The sequence below is a fragment of the Gopherus flavomarginatus genome, chromosome 3, assembly GCF_025201925.1.
Source record: "Gopherus flavomarginatus isolate rGopFla2 chromosome 3, rGopFla2.mat.asm, whole genome shotgun sequence".
In the NCBI taxonomy this organism is placed as follows: Eukaryota; Metazoa; Chordata; order Testudines; family Testudinidae; genus Gopherus; species Gopherus flavomarginatus.
Window position 1 is genome coordinate 55,720,686 of NC_066619.1, and position 12,799 is coordinate 55,733,484.

At 38.3% G+C, this 12,799-nt stretch overlaps 1 long non-coding RNA gene across 1 annotated transcript in view; it reads right to left on the bottom strand.

The window, feature by feature from the left end:
- Positions 1-12,405, bottom strand: part of LOC127047038 (uncharacterized) — a 33,040-nt gene extending 20,635 nt beyond the window's left edge. Inside the window, exon 1 of the long non-coding RNA XR_007773279.1 lies at positions 11,362-12,405. This is a non-coding gene — a long non-coding RNA (uncharacterized LOC127047038). The remainder of the gene's footprint in view (positions 1-11,361) is intronic.
- Positions 12,406-12,799: the final 394 nt, after the last annotated feature.

Genomic DNA, 12,799 nt, shown 5'->3' on the forward strand with positions numbered 1-12,799 from the left:
TTTTTACTGGTAAGTGCGATGTTATAGTTCACAAAATTTACAAGGTGAATATTTGCTTGTTAAATAGGATTGTGTGCATAACATTGTGTGTGGTTGCAAACCTTCTCCCATTGATTTCCAAGGGAGTTTTGCCATCTGATTTTTAAAGAGAACAGAACCAGACCACATAATGGTGAAGTGCTTCATCTATAAGCAGCATTCCTGGTGTCTATAGAAATTATAGATTGACAAGACATATTAGCTGGCCTCGTCTATCCCAACTATGCGGAAGGTTTCCAACCAGGAAGTTCTGTAGCTCACATTTTACCAAGCCTTGAGTGTTAAAATTTAGGGAAAGCACATTCACAAATACTTAGAAATTAACTGAATCCTTCCTTTATAACCACCAGAGAACAGTTTATTTCTCCCAATATTCCAGTGCATCTTTACTTTTAATTGAGCACAACAATGTATTTACTAAATCTCACTTTATAAGACCTCTGTACTCTTGGAGGATATTCTGTTTACTGGCAATCAAGGCATTCAATATCATTTTCATTTCTTCTATACACGCAAAGAGGCCAATATTGGAATTTGGCTAGTACCATATACAAATGACTGGAAAAGGTAGGTTTCTTATATTGTTCTCTCAGATATTAAAATGTTTCTAAAGTGCTATTAATTTTTTAAAACAAAACAGACATATATAAAAAGTTACCACAAGCTCAGAATAATAAGATAAAAAACAGCAGTTCTTAGAAGACATTAAAATGTCTTTCCAGAATAAAGAAGCCAGTTCTTTTATTTGAAATACAAATCTCAAAATAAAGTGAATATGTTAAAGAAACTGTATTTATTCTCATATGATCGTAGTAATTAATGAGGAAAAAAACCTACATGAGTCAGGTCATCCTGATCTTTCACCCTTAAATTCCATAAGTAGATCAAATAAGACTTCTCATGTGAAAATTATCCCTATAAGATGGGTTTACAAGATCAGCTCCTAGGTTGCTCCCTGCAGATCATTTCTACTGCTTGACCCAATCCAGTTTTAAGTGTTTCATATTGTTGACAATTATTTATCTTACTCTAGTAGATAAAAAGCCCACAGAAAAGATCGGAGCCATGTTGTCCTAGACACAGAGACAAATCTTGCTCCAAAGAGTTTACAGTTTAAATAGACAAGACAGGCAAATGATGGGAGAAAGAAAATGTTATTCATGCTTTGCTACTGGGGAACTATGGCACAGATGAATAAATTACTTGCTCAAGAAATAAAGAAATTCTTGGCAGAGCTTTGCAAACACTGAGCCCAGATTGCCAGATTGCCACTGGTCCCAGTCCACTCCGCAGGCCAGCCTTCCTACCAGCTTCTACCCCTCAAAAGTGAGCCCGTAATCTTTCCTCACAAGATGATCTCTTCAGCGACTAATACTTTTTGCCCTCAGCTCCCTATCCTAATTGGGTATTCTGTGTTTTTGAAGTTTGGTCCCCAGAAATGAACACAAAGAGGTGCAGTTGTGCCATCACCACAGAGAAAGGGACTATTCTTTTCTTCATGCCACGCAGAGGCCTTCGCATAAGTGGCCAAAAATTGTACTGAAGTATTTTGCTGCTATTCTAGACCACAAATTCAAACTCATGCCTAATTTACCATTCGCAATCACTTCTAAAAGCTTAATAGTCCCTTGTGTGGGGCAGCTTGAATGGTCCCAGAATAGAAGTCTCCTTTGCTCTCCCTTTTCCCCCTCTACTCCTGCACTCAGCACAGGAACAAAGTAACAAAAAATCGGAGTCTAAGACTATAGATTGCCAGGTAAACACTGTTGGAGGTGGTGGAGGACAGTGGTAGCCAGGAACTGGTGGTGTTTTCTCCCCTTTGAAATCTGCTCCCAGAGCAGTTTTCTCTAGGCCAATACACTTTGTCTCCTGAGTTCAGATTAGAAAAAAGCTGAACTAAGAGCAGTGCAGAAAGAGTCTGCTTCTTTTTCAAAAGTTAAAGGAAGGTATCAGTTCATGATCATCTTGGATTAAAGTTTCTGGGTAGGCTCAGCTGGAGGGCCTCCAGGGCTTTCAGCTGTAAAAGCAAAATGTGAACAATTTAAACTAGTGCTAACAAGAGTCTAATGGAGTTCCTGAATCTGGAGCAATTGGGATACATAATCAAACAAGGGTCTTCTTAACCCTTGAATTTCTGTTTCAGCCTCCACTGTCCCTCTCTTATTCTGTTTCAGTTGTGTAATTATCAACAATAATATTAAGAAAAGCATTCATTTAATTCTGCTCGAAGATGGAGCAACAGGCAGCCTGCTGAAACTACAATGAAGGCTCCAGCAAACAGTGTAATGTTTGTTTATTTACCATTACTTTTGGACCATCTGCATTCTAATCTATACAAGGGACTTTGGAGGCTGTGTGTGTGCTTTAATGATCTCTGTGAAAAGGGTAACAAAATAGTCTGAAATAAGATGACTTAAAAAAAAATAAGCCGAAAATGAATGCAGTCTTTAGCTGTTCTGCATAGTAGTCCAATATCTGATTTAGAGATAGGCAATTTGGAAACAAAAATGCATTTCACAAGCGAAATGTGTTAAAAAATAATTAAAACCCAAAATAGCTTGGATTAAAAAAAAATGCTGCCAATTCCATCCCTCTGTCTTGCATCCCATTTTTCAGTTAGTAATTGGAAACAGATATTACAGGAATATTGTGAATGTTGAAAGACTTGATATACTACTTTTAAATTATTTTGCTTTTAAGGCCCCTAATATTGGAAGAGGCTATTTGGAGGCAGGAGAAAATCAACTCTCAAAACAAGTCAGCAACACTATTTAAATCCCAGCACTTCAAAGTAGGCGAGCCCACCAATGACAACTTGAGGGGCTGCATTTGCTGTGATAATGCAATTCCATTCCTATGAGTTGGGATTGAATCACAAAGACTCTTGTTCTCTGAAATTGATTGAAGAGATGGATTGTTGGTCATTTCTATTTGCTATTGATATGGAAGAAATCAAGCAGCAGAAAATGTGGAGGAAAAGTACAACATTCACAACTGTGGGATTAATCACAGAGTGAGAGAGAGGGTAGTAAGCATTGGTCCAGCTCATTTAGATTTATGTTCCTCATTTAGAGACAGCCTGTGATACCCTTAGCTACACTGAGTAGTGCTTATCTCCAAAAGTTGTCGTTCAAGGGCTACTCAAGGAATGATGGAATCTCATGTTGGTTTTGAAGACCCTTCACAGTTTCTTATGCTACCATCATCTCTAATCACTATTAAAGTGTAATTTCCCACATCTGATCAGCCAATGATGCCGGCCTTCATAGATCTCTTGTTAAATTTTCAAACAATCAACTTTGAGCTTTCTCCTGTGCTGCTCGTTCATGCTTGGGAATATTTTTCCACAAAATATCTGCAAAGCCACCTCATAGTCCTCCTTCAAATCCCTCCTTAAAAAAAAACCCCGTCCTTTGTCACAAAGCCTACAAAAACGACCACAGCACACCCACAGCCCAACTGTTAACTTTGCCTATCATACTGCCATTTGTCTCAATGTTTCCTTGTGTTCCTGTCTGTCTGTATCCACCTGTTGTCTCTTGCCTTATCTTTTTTTTTCTCTGTTTGTAGAGCAGCACCTAATCTGTGACTAGAGATCCTACAATATAAACAATAACAATGATATTCTGGTGAATTCACACCAGATCTATATAGAACAGTACTATCATTTCCCTACTCTTCCATGTCATCTTCTATATGTAAACATCCAAGAGTAGCATGACTTTTTTTTTTCAAATTCCCCTTACTACGAGTTCATATTTAGTTCGCTATCTATCACCCCTAGGTCTTTCTCAGACTTTTTAATACATTTATCTAGTCTTCAGGACACTGGATTATGTGATTCTCTCCATTGTGATCAATCACTTTTCTATGTGCCACTGTTTTTAAAAACAAAACACTGGCAGCCTATTATTCTCTCAGATTCTCCAGTGCCAAATAGCACATTCATCAATGTCTGCCCGTATATAGTTATGCATGGTACTTTGTTATTTTTTATAGTATTTGTTGCTCAAGGTCATGATCAAACTAGATGTTCCTCAGCAAATGCAAACAACTGGAGGAAACCTGTTTCTTTAGTAACTACAGGTTTCTCCTTCTGAAGGTTCAGCCAGCTGTTTGAGAACAGCAACTGCAGTCCCTCAGAGAAATGTGTCTCAGATAGCAAATGGAAGAAAAATTCAAGTATCATATTAACACATTATATGCATAAATGAGCTTATTACTCTATATTGTCAACAGTCATTTCCATGTTGCTGCCAGGTTGTATTTTTTCAGCTATCAACAATAATGCTTTCTTAAATATAATTTTTTTGTAATATACACAAGATATAGGCTTGATTTTGAACTAACAACAGTTTTACAGCAGTATAGTTTCACCTATTTTATTATTGTTTTCCTGAAAATATCTGGTACAAGTGAATGGAAAAATCTGGCTCCATATCTTCTACAGCCGATCCAATTATATATTGTTAACAAATTGTCCAAAGACTTTAGCCCATTTTTTCTGTTAGCAAGTCACTAGTGAACTGACTCTAAAAATTCTCCTGAGCTCTTTGTTACACACAGACATTTTTTTATGCAAATAAATGTCAGGCTATGGGATATAGCAAAATGGTCACTTTGACTACCTTTTAGTCAATCAATGGGAATACTTGTGTGCCTGAAATTACTCTCATATGTCTATGTGCTTCACTGGGTCAGAGTAATAGTCACAAGTAGAAATGCAGCCAGTTACAATATCTTTAATAGAGATGGTCAAAAATTTTTCAACTGAACATTTTTTCATTGGAAAATGCCAGTTCACCGAAGAGGTTTCTCAGGTGTAGGATGGTCAAAACCAGAGGAAAAATGAATGAGAAACCAGCCAAAACCAGAATAGCCAAAATCTGGTGGTTAGGGAACTTGCCTGGGATATGGGTGACTCAGGTTTAAGTTCCTGTTCTGCCTGATACAGAATCAGTCTCTCCCTCTGGCCCAGTGAATGTTTAATTATGATACAGAGTGGAAAAGCTCCAACAGAATAAACTGAGAATTAGGCAGAGCAGCAATTTGAACTAGAGTCTCCCACATTTCTGAGAAGCTTAAAGTGTGTGGCTCAGGAGTGCAGTCCTCTGCAGGAAATCAAGCTCATCATAATCCTAGTCTTCTCCCCTGCTTCTCATGGCTGAATATAGTAAAGCAAGTACACAAGGAATCATTGGGACTACGCACATCTTTAAGGTTAGTCACGAGCTTAAATTCCTCGCTGGATTGGAACATAAGGCTACTACAAATATCTGTTAGTCTTCAGCCAACAGTAAGACTTATGAGAAAACTTACAGGATTTTGTAGAAAATGTTGTGGGCATTGTTTACGAGGAAGTTTATGAACATTTATGAGACCTTACAGGAAACGGAGTGCCTCAAGGAAAATTATTTGGAGTGCACAAATTTCAGAAGATAGCCTTAAATTTTTGTGCAGTTTCTCATAATGTTCTGTTCAGGAGACAGTCCAAGTCTGTGACCTCGTATTGAGAAATTTTAATAGTACTTTGTTTTCTCTGGATTATTACTGTTATTATATTATTATCTGTGCTAAAGAATGAATAAGACTTCTAGTCTCAGTTTGTCTGACTTTGCTGTTCACATTTTACTGTTTCTTTCTTAAGCACCTGCCCAACAGGCTCTTATATGTGCATTGTAGCTGGTGACCTGAGCTTGCTTGCCATTCTTCCACATATTGATGTGGTGGACAGTCATATCTGATATTACATCTTCATGAGAAGCCACACTTACTACAGGGCTATATGGTCTATAGCTCATTAACAAAGTTGGTAATAGTAAAGGAACCTTTATTGGCTATTTCATCTCAGGCTATATTGTAATGAATGTGAAGGAGAGATTGATACAGTGTAGATCATCATATGGATCTTGTAAAATCATCCTAATACTTGAGCACAAAATACATTACACTTTTCAGTCATTTATTATTTTAAATTTAACTTCAGAAAATATCTTTAAGGACCCAGGATACTGCTGGCATCCTTCACTTCTCCTACTAGGTGGAAGCCTTAGAAGTTAGGGATGTGTGGTTCAGCAGATATTAAAAGAGATAATGGTCAAAATTTCCCTCAAAGGATAGCAAATTAAACCTAATGTTTGATAGTAACATAGTCCTAGATCATTCGCAGGGGACATCAGAAAGGTCTATTGCTACAGTATTTCTGCAGTACATTGATAAAATAATAGAAAAGAAAAGCCATCCTGTAAATACTGCATTTAGGGAGCCCTATAATTATCAAGTATCAGAGGGGTAGCAGTGTTAGTCTGGATCTGTAAAAGTAGCAAAGAATCCTGTGCCACAGGATTCTTTGCTATAATTATCATTTTCTAGAAATGCATAGATACCATTCCTTCTTATAAATCTTTATTCTGAGCAATGGGGAACACAGAAGATACACAGTAGAATGATGAGATACTTCTAAAAGGTAGAATTTGGTATGAATATGGTCAGAAGGCTTTTTATTTTATAAATATTAAAATGCTTATTACTTAAGTCTAAATCTAGGTATTTTTATTACGTACATCAGCATGAGTTGTTGAGTTCTGATTCATTAGAAGTCACACTGTATTATTTCTGTTCCCTGGGCTCTTCCTGAAGGGGTGCTGTGTATGCCCAGCTTCCACTGAATTCAATAGGAAGTGACAACACTTATTAGGGCCCTGATCTGAAGTGCACTGGAGTCAATGGAAAAAGACTCACAGTGTCTTCAGCAGGCTTGAATGAGGCTGTTAGTAGAAAGCACATGGTAGAATCAGGCCTGTAACCAGGTTCCTAATGAAAATGTTTATTAAATTCCAGTTTCACTCTTTTGTCCTAAAGAACTCACACAAGTCATAACAGATTTGTTTTAAAAATCAAATGAACAGCCACAAAAGTTTGTGCATTGTCTTGCCACTATTTAGCATTCCATCTAATATATTCACATTTTCATACATTAATCCCACATTGCAATCTAAGCATGGTTTATATAATAGAATGCATATTTTCCAAGTGTGTTGAAATAAATATTCACTATCTTACATTTTACGAATCATTAACTTATGTTATGGCTACACTTGTGAGCTCGGGGAATGATTCCTACCTCATGCAGAAATTTGCTCTGTTCTCATTGAGCTAGAATGCTTAAAACAGTAGTGTAGCTGGGATAGCACAGGCAGTGGTGAAAGGCAGCAGCAAATGGCAATACAGACGAGCTGTGCTGAGTACAAATGCACCAGACCCAGTAGGTACTTACTCAGCACAACTAGCCTGTTTGGCCACTCACCACCACCTGTGTTACCCCAGCTACTCTATTATTTTTAGCATGCTAGCTCAATAGGAGATAGTGCGAGTACCTCTACATGAGCTGGGGATCATACACCAGCTTAGAGAGTAGACATACCCTTTGATACAAAGACATACCCTTTGATACGCAGTAAGGCAAACCAGACCTTCCCCATATGGGGGTGGGGGGGAAGTATTGTCCTCTCAAGGTCTTCAAATGATCTTTTCCAGCTCTAATTCAATATTCCTCCAGGCTGTCTTTCTTGACCTAATATTTTTCTGATCAGAAGTTGTTACCTAATATACATAGATGTATGGAAAATCCACCTCCCCAGTGTTGATCACCTTCCCCATTATGCATGTATAGAGTAATAATGGTGACCACAGACAGCCGGTCATGGCTCCCTTATTTGGAGCCCTTTGCCTCCAGAGTGAGTTAAAATTGCATAGGAATAGCTCAAATTTATGTCACTGCCTATTGCCAGAGGAGAATCAGGATTACACTCCACTGCCTTCATCACCTCATACAGTAGGCTTGTGATTGTGCCTGGCCCAGGAGGTAGCTATGCCCCTCCACCAGCTTTAAGTTCCCTGCATAGGAAGGAATTGTCTTCTGGCATCTCCAGTTAATTCAGTCCCTCCCAACCCCTCAATAAACATTTCTGTTTTTTCTAGTTATGCAAATCAGCTTTAAACTCAGTTTAAATGGCCAGTTCAGGATAACCCTCTGCCAAGGAAACATCCAGCGGCTGTAAGGTTGCTGTGGCAAGTCATTCTCTTCCCATGTCCTAGTATATGGGGTATGCAAAGGTAAACAGGGCATGTGTCTGGCCGATCCACAGCTGCAATAACAGTCCTCATGGTCCATTGGCAGGCTGCTCTATTTTATGCTGGAAACCTGTCATGCGCCTGGTGGCCCCAAGATCCAGGGAATGTAAAGGTAGCTTAGATGACAAGCACAGCTTAGCTGGTTCAAAATATTTAGGCCTCAAGCTTTAAGTTCAAACCTTAAGTATTTTACCAGTGACCAGATTTTTTCCCCACTCACTTTGTGTGTAATAACTCCCTCCTCTCATCTCCCATGGGGGTCTTAAATTTTTCAAGGCATCGTTACAATTATTAGAATTGGATATAAATTAGATATAAATGAATCTGTTTGATAAGCATTAAATTTAATTTATCTCAGTAACATGTCAGTCAGCTGGTTTCTGTAAGGAATAATTTAGTAATGTTTTATAATAATCACCAGCATAACTAACCTGTTTGGAGGTGATCAACATATTCAATATATAATAAAAATAATATTTTTCATATTCTAAGTGATCTTCAAACACTGTCCAATCCTGAAAGATTTTGAGCATCTCCTGACAAGTGATGAGTGTCCAGTCAACTTCAGAAGCTACGATGTCAGTTTCAATGGACTGCACACATTAACTAGTCACGAAAGATGAGTTTATAGTGGAAGCCTGCGGAATACAGTAAATGCTGCTTGTTTCTAATAAGCCTAGATAGGCTAAAAGGCTACATATTAGTCATCATAGATTAGGAGTTCCAATGCTGGCTATGACAGATTTTGTGAGCTTTGTGCCTCTGGGTAATTTTTACAGTATTGTGATCTTTAATTAGATAACACTCCCAGTGCTTCCATGTCCTGATAGGTATTGCACATTCTTGATTTACATTTAACTTTCCCCTACACATAAAAACAAAACAGAAGGAGGATATTTAACATGACAAGATGGTATTTGCTGTTCAGTCTATTCATATAAACACAGTTTTGCTTGGTAATCCCTATGAATATCTAGTTCGACCTGGCATGGAACCTTCTGAGCCAGTGAAATTGAGCTGATCCTTCAAAATGCTGAGCAAACTCAGCTCCCATTAAGAGTGATCATAATCTCACAGGAAACTATCTCAGTGAGAACTTGCAGAATCAGGACCTAATTGCTTAAGCACAAAACTTCCATGTTATGAAATGTTACAGGTTTCTTTTACCAACTTGAGCCATTCGGAAATCACCTTAATAATGAAACAAAAAGCAAATAAAAACAAGCCCTTTGAAATAATATCTTCAGCCACATCAAGCAAAAGACCAGAGGCTACCTTCACAAATGAATTTAGGTGCAGTCACACTGAGCATTGCCTTGCCTAACTTTTAGGTCCCCAGAAAACTACTTGGATTCAGAAACCTGAGATTGGTACCTACGCTCCTGATACAACAAATGAAAAGAGATAGGAATCTCAGAATGAGATTCACAAAAGCCAGCATGCTAGGTGGCTCTTTGCCTAAAATAACTAATGGGAGATATCAAGCCAAGGGGCATGTAGTAAGCACCACCCTCTCAAGAAGTTTGGACCCAAAGTCTGGATTGCAAGATAATGCATCCCTTGGGCTTGGGCTTTTCATCTGCAAACTCTCTTGGTGTTAATCACCTATGCCAATTTAGCAAGAAGCTGGAGGTAGGGTAAGGAGGAGGATCTGCCTTATAACTAGACTGAAGAATTCCCACATCAGAATATCCCATAACCCAGTGATTAGGGCACTCAGCTGAGAGTTGGCACTGATCAAATCCTTTCTTCTCAGATAGAAGTAGGATTTGAACCATGAGTGACCACTGGGATGAAAGTTATGAAATAGATACTCCTCCCCCTTGGCCATTTTCTGTAAATTCACCTGTAGGAGATTGAATCCTGTAGGCAAGGTCTGAGCAGGCTTACTGGATCAAGCCCCACAGGTGACTTAGGCACAGAAACATCTATTTTCCCCTGCTTCATGCATTGCTCTGGTGTTGGGCTACAGTGTGCATGCACAGAAGTGGAAACATAGGCCCTTAGGAAATTTATACTACAAAAATTTAGGCACTGGGTGAGTTTAGGCATCTACAATGTTCAAATGCAACTGAGCAAGGATTCTGTGAATCCCAGTGGGTCCTGGCATTAGATGCTTACAGTGTCAAGTAGGTGTCTAAGTCCTTTTGTGAACCTAAGCCCAAAACTAAAAACTTGCAAATAAGGGGAAAAATGAAATCAAAAGTCCAAGTGAAAAAACACTGTGTGTGTGGTTTAAAAAATTACAATGATTAAAGATATAGGAGGTCATAAATGTCAACTACAGGCTTCAGTCAAAAATTAGAGCAAGAGAGAGATTGCGCTAATTATTTCAGAGATAGAACTTTAGTTTATCTGAGAAACAATACTTAAAATGAGTTAGTCCTCAGTATAAGCAATCTATTCTAAATTATATGTACTTAGTGCTATTATGCTTCAATAAGTATTTATTTATATCACATAATTTTCATTAACTAAACAGGCAGAAGTTTCCATTACTTGCTTTGTTTTGTTTTATTTTTAAAAAAAGCTTTCATTTTATTCCAGGTTATGATTCACTTGATCTCTCTTGTTGCCTAAGTCTTCATGATTTAAAAATAATAATAATAACAACAATAATTTTGAAAAATATATACAAAATTTTTATGCTTTCAGAATAACTAAAGGGATGTTATGGACCAGAGCAGAGAGTCTACAGAAGTACTATGTACCAGTTAAGGTCTATGTAAATCTTTGGGGCAAATCTATCTAGTGAACATAAAACCTAAGTCAACTGGGCTGTGTAATGGGTAGCTCCATAGGCAAGCTCTGGTGTAGAATTCCCTTGCCCTCCACTCTGTTATATAACTACCTCAAAGGCGGGCTGGATGTACAGGAAATTCTGTAAAGGCTTACACACCCAGACTTATCTCATTTGTGCCTTGTTTTAGCCATGCCCATATCCTGCCACCTATCACTCTAGCAGAACTAAGCTCATTGTCACACAAATATAACTCTTGCCCTAAAATCTTTAAATCTTGTCCTCCCTCCTTGTATCCTAGAACTGCACCAGTTCCAATGCCAAAGGAGACTCTGACTCTGGAGGCCACAGTGAAGGAGTAGAACTTGACCCTTAAGAGGAAGGTAAGTGGAATACAGAGCGCTGAATGGGGTGGAACAGTACATGGCCCAATTTCATCATAACTGCACCTGTATCCCCCATTCTGTGGTCCACTCCAGGAATGTCCACGCAGGTCTTATGTCTCCAGCAGTCTCTGGCTAGGGATCTTTGTACAGCTCCCTTCTGACCAGGTCCTGTTCATTTGCTGGATCAGAGAGAAGGTTCTGAGTCAATCTACCCACCCCCCACTCTTTTTTTTTTTTTTTTTTTAATTTCAAAAGCCTTTTTTTTTTTTGGTCTGTTGATTTCTGGTCTGGAAAGCCCAGTTTAAACCAATATATATGCAAATCTCCTTAGAGAGTAGTACATTCCTGGCAGTGTTTACAACCTAAGTGATTCACCTTGTTTTTGGTTCCTGATTGTGGTAACCCTCCCTTCAGGAACTCCTTACAATCCCTGGCCCACAGTGATATGTAAACATCATACAGTATGGTCCCCTAAGATATCTGATGGGATTGCAATAGCTGTCACACATGTATCGGAAGTTGGATGGAAATTTTCTGTAAAGTGTTTTTGACAGAAAATATCAATTCAGGAAAGTGAGATGTTTCATGGAAACATGTCAATTTCAACAAAATGTTGTTTAGAAAAAAAAACTGAGCACTAAGATACAGTTGAAACATTCCTTTTGGGAATCTGAAACAACTTTTCATCAAAATTGTGTTATTCTATAATAAAATGTAAAAGTCAAAATCAGAGCAAAATGTTTTGATATGATCAAAATGAAAAGTTTCAGTCCCCTCCCTTTTTTAAATTTTTGTTTGTGGGAAATTTCAAAAACTTTTTTGTTTATGTTCCATTTTGGAATGGAAAAAAATATCAAAGGTGCAGCATTTTCCATGAAATGGAAAATTCGGTCCCTGACCAGTTCTAGCTGAAATATTTACTCATAGACAAATCATGGACCCTGAAAAAAGCCTAAGGATATGAAGTTGGTGCAGGGAAACATGATAGGGTTCAGAAGTGGGACTTGGAAGCAGAAGACCACAACTGTTGTACTCTGCAGGCTATATGTGTGGGAATAACCACATGTTCCGTGTGATCATAGAAAGGGTCCCTTGGAAGCTATTCCACAGAGCCCAAGGCTGTTTTTTGTACCTTCTGTGCAGGTTCCGGGGTTCTCGATGTCTTTGCCAAACAGAAACTTATCAACTACACTGCAGTCAGGTCATCCGAGCACAGAGAAGAGAAAGCAGAATCTGCCTCATGGATTCAGTTGTAATCCTTGATACTATGTGAAGATCTCTGAGATAAAGAGAACAATGAAGTGAGACTCGCTGTGGTTGATGTATGGTTGCAGGCAATGACAGCAACATATAAAGCTACTCAGATTATTGTTATTATGGAATCAATTTTTTCAGAAATCTTTGAAAGGAGCATATGGGGGAACCTAAGTAATACTTCAGCCCATGCTCAGAACAGCAGCCAACAGTAATGCAGCTGCTCTGCATAAAACTTTGGGGTTAC